We start from the raw sequence: 9,280 nt of genomic DNA on the forward strand, positions 1-9,280 counted from the left end.
GGGTCATTCCGAGTTGTTCGCTCGGTAAAAAATCTTCGCATTGCAGCGATTTTCCGCTTAATGCGCATGCGCAATGTCCGCACTGCGACTGCGCCAAGCTAAATTTGCTATGCAGTTAGGAATTTTACTCACGGCTTTTTCTTCGTTCTGGCGATCGTAATGTGATTGACAGGAAATGGGTGTTACTGGGCGGAAACAGGCCGTTTTATGGGCGTGTGGGAAAAAACGCTACCGTTTCCGGAAAAAACCGCAGGAGTGGCCGGAGAAATGGGGGAGTGTCTGGGCGAAAGCTGGGTGTGTTTGTGACGTCAAACCAGGAATGACAAGCACTGAACTGATCGCAGAAGCCGAGTAAGTCTGGAGCTACTCAGAAACTGCTACGAGGTGTGTAATCGCAATATTGCGAATACATCGTACGCAATTTTAAGATGCTAAGATTCACTCCCAGTAGGCGGCGGCTTAGCATGAGCAAATCTGCTAAAATCCGCTTGCGAGCGAACAACTCGGAATGACCCCCCATGTTACCTACAATGTATGTATTTAGGAATCAGCTTCTTTCAGTATTTAAGGTAACATGATTAATGTAACAGAGCTGTAGAGACAATTGTAACAGATTGTTGAATACAAATGTTTCGTTCCATTCACCTTGCTTCTGATGATAAACTGTGTTTTTGTCTTAAACTGCTAACTTGCCATTTTCCGTAAATGACTGCTGCTCTCACCCGATATAATGCTGCATTCACACCGCAAATGCCGGGTCCTACCCGGTAAGACAAACGTGTACTTACCGGGTGGGATCCGGCATTTGCGCTCCGTTGCAGGCTTCCCGACCCGGCAATATACCGGGTCGGTTGCCATGACAACGGAGGCCGCAGCAGTAGCAGGGGCGGGGGTGGAGGCGGCGTCGGGAGATGAGCTCATCTCCAGCGCCGCCTCTCCCTATCTTGTGAATGGGAACCGTGTCGCATCGACACGGCTCCCTTTCACACCGCACCTGACCCGGTAATCAACCCGGGTAAAACCCTTCTTTTTTACCGGGTTGATTTACCGGGTCAGGCGACCCGCTAAATCGCCCAGTGTGCTTTCACATCGCACACTGACCCGGTTCGACACGGCAATATGCCGTGTCGGTACCGGGTTATTTGTGCGATGTGAAAGGGGTATAAGTGTAGTATCAGTATATTGCATTTTTTATTGTTATATGTGGTCGGTGTAGTGGGTTTTTTAATTCTTATAAATGAAATTTATGTATGAACACTTTTGGTGATAAATACGTTTTATGGTTGCTATAGTAATCATATTCACACTGACGTCACAAGAGACCTTTGGGTGGTCCATTGTTAATGACGTCAGAGTGATTCACACACCGGCGGCGTGGGTGATTTTCCCCGCCTGACTGGTTCCTGATCCTTGCACGGTATGTGTATATAAAGGTATTTGTGTGTATTTGTACTATTTCCTGATGACAATTTGATAAATAAATTAAAACGTTGGATAAGTATATTGGACGGATGTCCGTTTCTTTATGAGACAAGCACGAGTGCCGCACCTTGAAATGATATAATATATATAATATATATATATATATATATATATATAAACAAATCCAGAAGCCCGGCACTCCATATATCACCATTACTTAGCTAGTTTCCCGCAGTAGAAGTAGGAGGGTATATAGTTTGCGACAGACAGTGGCACTCCACGCAATAATGAACACCACACAGGAGGTATGTTTCAACGTTTCATTGCCTAAACATAATATGTGACGTCCTGATGAAAATGCTGTATATTATGTTTAGGCATTGAAACGTGTGAAACATGCCTCCTGTGTGGTGTTCTTTATTGCGGTGTTGGAGTGCCGCTTTCTGTCACATACTATATATATATATACATATATATATATATATATATATATATATCCGTGTGTTGCAGTAGGCACTCATGTAGTATGCGTATGGCTGGGGTGCCCTCCTTACAAGTATACGCTGTATATGGCTTGTAGCAGTGGGAGACAGCCCTCTGTTCCCATGGGACAAACATAGGCGGCACTCCACGGACTTAAACAAATGGTGATGTTTTATAAATGAAATAAATCACAGCATGACGAGTCCAACGTTTCAACACCGCGCAGGTGTTTTTTTCAAGGACACATGGTGAGCAAACAGTGTGTAATAAAAACGCTTACCTTAAATACACAATACATACCACATGAGCCGGGGGAACGCCTCCAGCGGCACCAGCATCCGGTCACAGAACAATGACGTAGCCGTTGCTAGGCTACCGATCAACAGACCTCCCGGCGCGTCCCACCGACGCACTAAAAATAGCAAAGTGACAATACCAGTGTTACCATACAAAGTGATACGTGATGTATCTAAACTCATTAAGAGGAAACAAAATATAGTTTCCAAGAAAGTGCAAGAGTGTATTAAAAATCGCTGTATATAACAGAGACTCGACATCTGCTTCAATAAAAATACCTGGATAGTGTGCATAGATATACATGTGCACAAAATCTCGTGGCATTAGCATAATATAATATATTAGTCAAAACATGAAAAGCCAAACATACATCGCACCACTAGACTCATTAAAGCATTGGAAGAGAGAACATGGAACACAAAATCAGAAAAAAGGGAAAAAACAAAGATGCATCATTATAGAAATATGCTCAATGATAATTTTTCATTCAGTCCATGAGGCGCTAAGGTGTTCAGCTTCACAATCCATCATGTTTCGCATTTTGACAATAGCTTTTGTCTATCACCCGCCTCTGATAGGGGCGGGGTTGTGATCCACTATTTGGTATTTTAAGCTAGATAGTGGATGTTGGCTCAACTTAAAGTGGCGTGCCACTGGCTGGTCATTCTCCTTTCCTTCTATGGCTGCTTTTATGGCCGATCTATGTAAAGCCATGCGCTCTTTAAAAGTCCTAATAGTCTGGCCCACATATAATAGTCTGCAAGGACAGATGATAACATAAATGATGAACTGAGAGCTGCATGTTACAAAGTGATGGATTGTCGTACTTCTTGCCAGTTACCGGATGTATAAATGCTTGTCCAGCAATTAAATAATTGCACGTAGTGCAAGAAGGACATCCATAGCACCCTTTCCTGGTGACATAACTGGTTTAGGGGACACATCTGTTTTCACCAACAGATCACGTAGATTTCGTCCGCGTTTATAACTAGGCATAACGGACATCTTGTGAAAGCAAGGTAACGCACTGTCACTTTTCACAATGGGCCAAAGCGCGCTCACCGCTCTGGGGATGACCGAGCTGGCCGTAGTAAATTCAGACACTAGCGGAATTTTTGAAGACAAAGTCTGATCATATTTTGATTGCAGTAAGGAGGCTCTAGGCTTCTTTAAGATGACTTCTTTCTCTTGTAGTAACCTGTTGTGCGGATAACCTCTAGCTTTGAATTTGTCCACCACCTGTGTCAATGCTCTGTCCAACTCCTCTGGATTACTAGTGATCCGTGCCACCCGGGTCATCTGAGATTTAGGTAGCCCGGCTTTCAAGGCTGGCGGAAACTATATTTTGTTTCCTCTTAATGAGTTTAGATACATCACGTATCACTTTGTATTTTAGTGCGTCGGTGGGACGCGCCGGGAGGTCTGTTGATCGGTAGCCTAGCAACGGCTACGTCATTGTTCTGTGACCGGATGCTGGTGCCTCCGGCTCATGTGGTATGTATTGTGTATTTAAGGTAAGCGTTTTTATTACACACTGTTTGCTCGCCATGTGTCCATGAAAAAAACACCCTGCGCGGTGTTGAAACGTCGGACTCGTCATGCTGTGATTTATTTCATTTATAAAACATAACCATTTGTTTAAGTCCGTGGAGTGCCGCCTGCGTTTGTCCCATGGGAACAGAGGGCTGTCTCCCACTGCTACAAGCCATATACAGCGTATACTTGTAAGGAGGGCACCCCGGCCATACGCATACTACATGAGTGTCTACTGCAACACACGGATATGAAATTTGGGTTGTGCCATCAGCCCTAAAGAAGTGTGGCACCATAGATCTTTTGTCAATTTGATCAGGAGAGACTTATGATTTATTTGCAAGTTTTACAAGCAAGCATTGTTGTTTTTATTTACCTTGCTGTTATATTCAGCGCACTGTGGACACCACATTTATTATTTATCATGGATCCCTTGGAATCCACCGCCACTAGTACACCAGATTTTGAATATGCTCATAGCTATACAGAAGCGGAGGCTTCAGCTATTTTGTTTAAGGAAGATTTCCTCACCAATCAAGACAATATTTCAGCAGATGAAGTTTATCATCATTTGCTAAGGTTAAAGAAAAAAGAGACCGATTATTTGCTGCATGGAACCTCATTATCGGATTACTATCGTGCCAAAAAAATCCCACGGGGTTTTCGGGTAACAAACATCCCCACAATTGGCCGTAGCAACACGGAATTCTGTAAGAAATGGATTTCGATATTAAATAAGTGCAGCATGGATCTAATGCTTTTGGTCATCGCAGAATCCGGCAAAGAACTCACCCGATACCGTTCCAAAATTGCAGCTTATGAGGTGGCCAATAGATCACTTTTGGAAGATGCCTCTCATCAGGCAAAATGGGATAAGTTAGGAAAAACACAAGGAAAAAGGAAGCCAGTGTGGTTTGCAAAAGAAGTAGCAAATATTGTGAGAGCAAAAAAGATGGCTTTTAGGAAATATAAGCAGACACAAAATAATGAAGACAAAGAGATATATCTTGTTAGACAGAAGGAGACTAAGAAGGTAATCAGATGTGCAAGGGCACAAGCTGAGGAGAAAATGGCCCAGTCAGTGGGTAAAGGAGGCAAAACTTTTTTAGGTATATAAGCGAAAGGAGAAAAATAAAAGGCGGAATTATAAAACTAAAGACGGACACTGGGAGTTTTGTTGAAGGAGACGATTTAATAGCAGATCATCTTAATGATTATTTTTGCTCAGTATTTACTACTGAAAGAGAGGGGAAGGGGCCACGGTTAAGTTGCAGGGATATTCAGGAAAATGAAACAAGTACATTTACAGAGGAGAAGGTCCTAACAGAACTCTCAAAGCTGAAAGTGGACAAATCTATGGGGCCAGATGGGATACATCCAAGGATACTAAAAGAACTTAAAGAGGTGCTGGTAGCACCATTGACAGAATTATTCAACCAGTCATTAGCTACAGGAGTAATTCCAGAGGACTGGAAAAGAGCAAACGTAGTCCCACTGCACAAAAGTGGAAGCAAGGAAGAGGCAAACAACTACAGACCGGTGGGTCTTACATCAGTAGTAGGGAAATTGATGGAAACTCTCTTAAAAGAAAGAGTTGTAGATTATCTCAAATCCAGCAATTTACAGGATCCCAAACAGCATGGATTCACTGGGGGGAGATCATGTCAAACAAATCTTGTTGACTTTTTTGATTGTGTGACTAAAGTGATGGATAAAGGTGGAGCCATGGATATAGCTTATCTAGACTTTAGTAAGGCTTTTGACACTGTTCCACATCGCAGATTGCTAAATAAACTTGAAAGTTTGGGATGGGATATTAGGATTATTGAATGGATAAGATCTTGGTTGAAGGATAGAAAACAGAGAGTTGTGGTAAATGGAGTGCATTCACAGGAGGGAAATGTTACCAGTGGAGTGCCCCAGGGATCTGTACTTGGACCAGTGCTTTTTAATATCTTTATTGGTGACATTGCAAATGGCATTAAAGGGAAAGCATGCCTTTTTGCAGATGACACAAAGGTATGCAACAGGGTGGACACACCAGGTGGGGTAAAACAAATGATTGAGGATCTAGGTAGACTAGAGGAATGGTCAAGAGTCTGGCAATTACAGTTTAATGCCAAAAAATGCAAAATCATGCACTTGGGTCTCAAAAATCCTAAAGCTAAATATAGTATTAATGGCACTATACTGGAAACTACTGAGGAGGAAAGGGATCTAGGAGTCACTATTTCAGATGACTTAAAGGCAGGTAAGCAATGTAACAAGGCAATGAGGAAGACTAGTCAGATGCTTGGCTGCATTGGGAGAGGAATCAGCAGCAGAAAGAAAGAAGTAATAATGCCACTGTATAGGTCATTGGTACGGCCTCATCTAGAATACTGTATTCAGTTCTGGAGGCCATATCTTCAAAAGGATATTAATACATTAGAAACTGTACAAAGGAGGGCAACTAAAATGGTGCATGGCCTACATCACAAAACATACCCAGAAAGACTAAGAAATCTCAATATGTATAGTTTGGAGCAGAGAAGGGAAAGGGGGGACATGATAGAAACTTTCAAATATATCAAGGGTTTTAACAAAATCCAGGAGGGAAACATTCTCCAAATGAAGAAAAGCAATAGGACACGAGGACATGCACTGAGGCTGGAGGAAGGGGAGGTTCAGGGGAAATTTGCGGAAAAATTATTTCACAGAAAGGGTAGTGGACAAGTGGAATAGCCTCCCATCAGAGGTGGTAAAGGCTAAGACAGTAGAGCAATTTAAACATGCATGGGATAGACATAAGGATATCCTTACAAAGAAATAAGGATCAAATAAGGTTAGAGATAAAAATAATGTAAAAAAAAAATAGGGCAGACTAGAAGGGCCAAGTGGTTCTTATCTGCCGACAAATTCTATGTTTCTATGTTTCTAAGTTATCTGTACAAGTCAACAATTATAAACGCGACCTGATCCAGTTCAAAAAAAGTAAACTGCAAGTCGTATCATCCGACTATGAAGAACATAAGGTATATCGCTGGTTACATGGTTCAGAAACAGTTAATCCATGATTTGCCAACAAGCGACAAACTTGGAGAAATAAACAACATAGGAATCCTAAACGACATGATTCTTCTAACAGTGACAGCGATTTTTTTAGTACAGGATTCGGACGACGCACGTTCACCCAACAGATTCAAGCAAGGAGTGACGACCCGGGCAAAAGCAGATGCCCCCGTCGCCAGTACACGCGAAGAGGCCAGCAAAACGAAAGGATCTACAAAACCACCTGCCGGCAACAAAAAGAAGACACCAACTTAATCTTCAATTTATCATCTAGACCATTATCCGTTGATGAAGAGAGATTATTAAATAAGGGGTTATCATTCATACCTACAAATAGACATGATCCATTTAAATGGCGCACCAAGCAGTATCAGTTTGAAAGGTCATTGAGACTCCGTGAATTTTTCCAGCACCAACCCAGTGATGGCTCACAGAAACCTACATTTATTAAGTCTACTTCTACATTTGATCCACAGAGCACAAATGCATCTATTAAATCATTTTCCAGGCTGTTGGATGGAGCTGTGAACAAATTTGAGATGGCACAGCCAAACATCTGTTCAAATCTATCCAAAGGCGAGCAAATTGCTCTCAAGACACTGAGACAAGATCCTTCCATAATCATCCGCCCAGCCGATAAAGGCGGTGCAATTATAATCCAGGATAAGGTACAGTACATCAAAGATCTGGATGATCTATTAGCTGACAACACCACTTATAAGCGGTTACAGAGTAATCCTACAGCTCGGTACAAACTGGAAGCGGAAAGGATCTTACATACAGCATATAGCCAAGGAAAATTGGATGAAAAAATAAAATTGGGACTTATCAACAAACATCCTATAGTGCCCGTGATTTATTCGCTACCTAAAATTCATAAAGATGCCTTTAGGTCGCCCATCAGACCAATCATTTCAGCCAGGGACTCTTTATACTACCCGATTTCCAAGTTCTTGGACCTTATGGTACAACCCTTGGTCACGAGGCAGTCCACACATTTGAGAGACACATCAGACCTGTTAAAGATCTTGTCAGCAATAGATGAATTACCTGCGGATACAATCATGTGTACCATGGATGTAAAGAATCTATACTCTGTGATTCCGCTTATGGAAGGGTTGGGTATTATGAAATCTTTTTTAGAAAACAATAATTTTCAATTGCTGGACATTGAGTTATTTATCACGCTTCTTCAGTTGACCTTACAGCGAAATTATTTCCTACACAATGGCAAATATTATGAACAAATCACCGGCTGTGCGATGGGTTCTTGCATAGCACCATCGTTGGCAAACATATACATGTTTGCAAAAGAAAAGGAATTATTTTTTTCAAATCCTGCGATTGTCTCCAACATTCTTCTATACAAAAGATATATTGACGATCTGCTGCTATTCTGGATTGGGGACGAAGACAGCTTGAAACAACTGCTTGTGTAAATCACTCTCGCCAATTCACCTATCAGGTTCACATATCAATATAGCAAAGAAGTGATCCATTATTTGGATATTGCCATTGCTATCAAAGATCGGCATATACATACTACGGTCTACAATAAAGTAACGGACCGCAACACACTTCTTGAACACTCCAGCTTTCATCCGCCAGCCTTGAAAGCCGGGCTACCTAAATCTCAGATGACCCGGGTGGCACGGATCACTAGTAATCCAGAGGAGTTGGACAGAGCATTGACACAGGTGGTGGACAAATTCAAAGCTAGAGGTTATCCGCACAACAGGTTACTACAAGAGAAAGAAGTCATCTTAAAGAAGCCTAGAGCCTCCTTACTGCAATCAAAAAATGATCAGACTTTGTCTTCAAAAATTCCGCTAGTGACTGAATTTACTATGGCCAGCTCGGTCATCCCCAGAGCGGTGAGCGCGCTTTGGCCCATTGTTAAAAGTGACAGTGCGTTACCTTGCTTTCACAAGATGTCCGTTATGCCTAGTTAGAAACGCGGACGAAATCTACGTGATCTGTTGGTGAAAACAGATGTCTCCCCTAAACCAGTTATGTCCACCAGGAAAGGGTGTTATAGATGTCCTTCTTGCACTACGTGCAATTATTTAATTGCTGGACCAGCATTTATACATCCGGTAACTGGCAAGAAGTACACAATCCATCACTTTGTAACATGCAGCTCTCAGTTCATCATTTATGTTATCATCTGTCCTTGCGGACTATTATATGTGGGCCAGACTATTAGGACTTTTAAAGAGCGCATGGCTTTACATAGATCGGCCATAAAAGCAGCCATAGAAGGAAAGGAGAATGACCAGCCAGTGGCACGCCACTTTAAGTTGTGCCAACATCCACTATCTAGCTTAAAATACCAAATAGTGGATCACATCCCCACCCCTATCAGAGGCGGTGATAGACAAAAGCTATTGTCAAAATGCGAAACATGATGGATTGTGCAGCTGAACACCTTAGCGCCTCATGGACTGAATGACAAATTATCATTGAGCATATTTCTATAATGATGCATCTTTGT

This window comes from Pseudophryne corroboree, chromosome 7 (assembly GCF_028390025.1).
Source record: "Pseudophryne corroboree isolate aPseCor3 chromosome 7, aPseCor3.hap2, whole genome shotgun sequence".
Classification (NCBI taxonomy): domain Eukaryota; kingdom Metazoa; phylum Chordata; class Amphibia; order Anura; family Myobatrachidae; genus Pseudophryne; species Pseudophryne corroboree.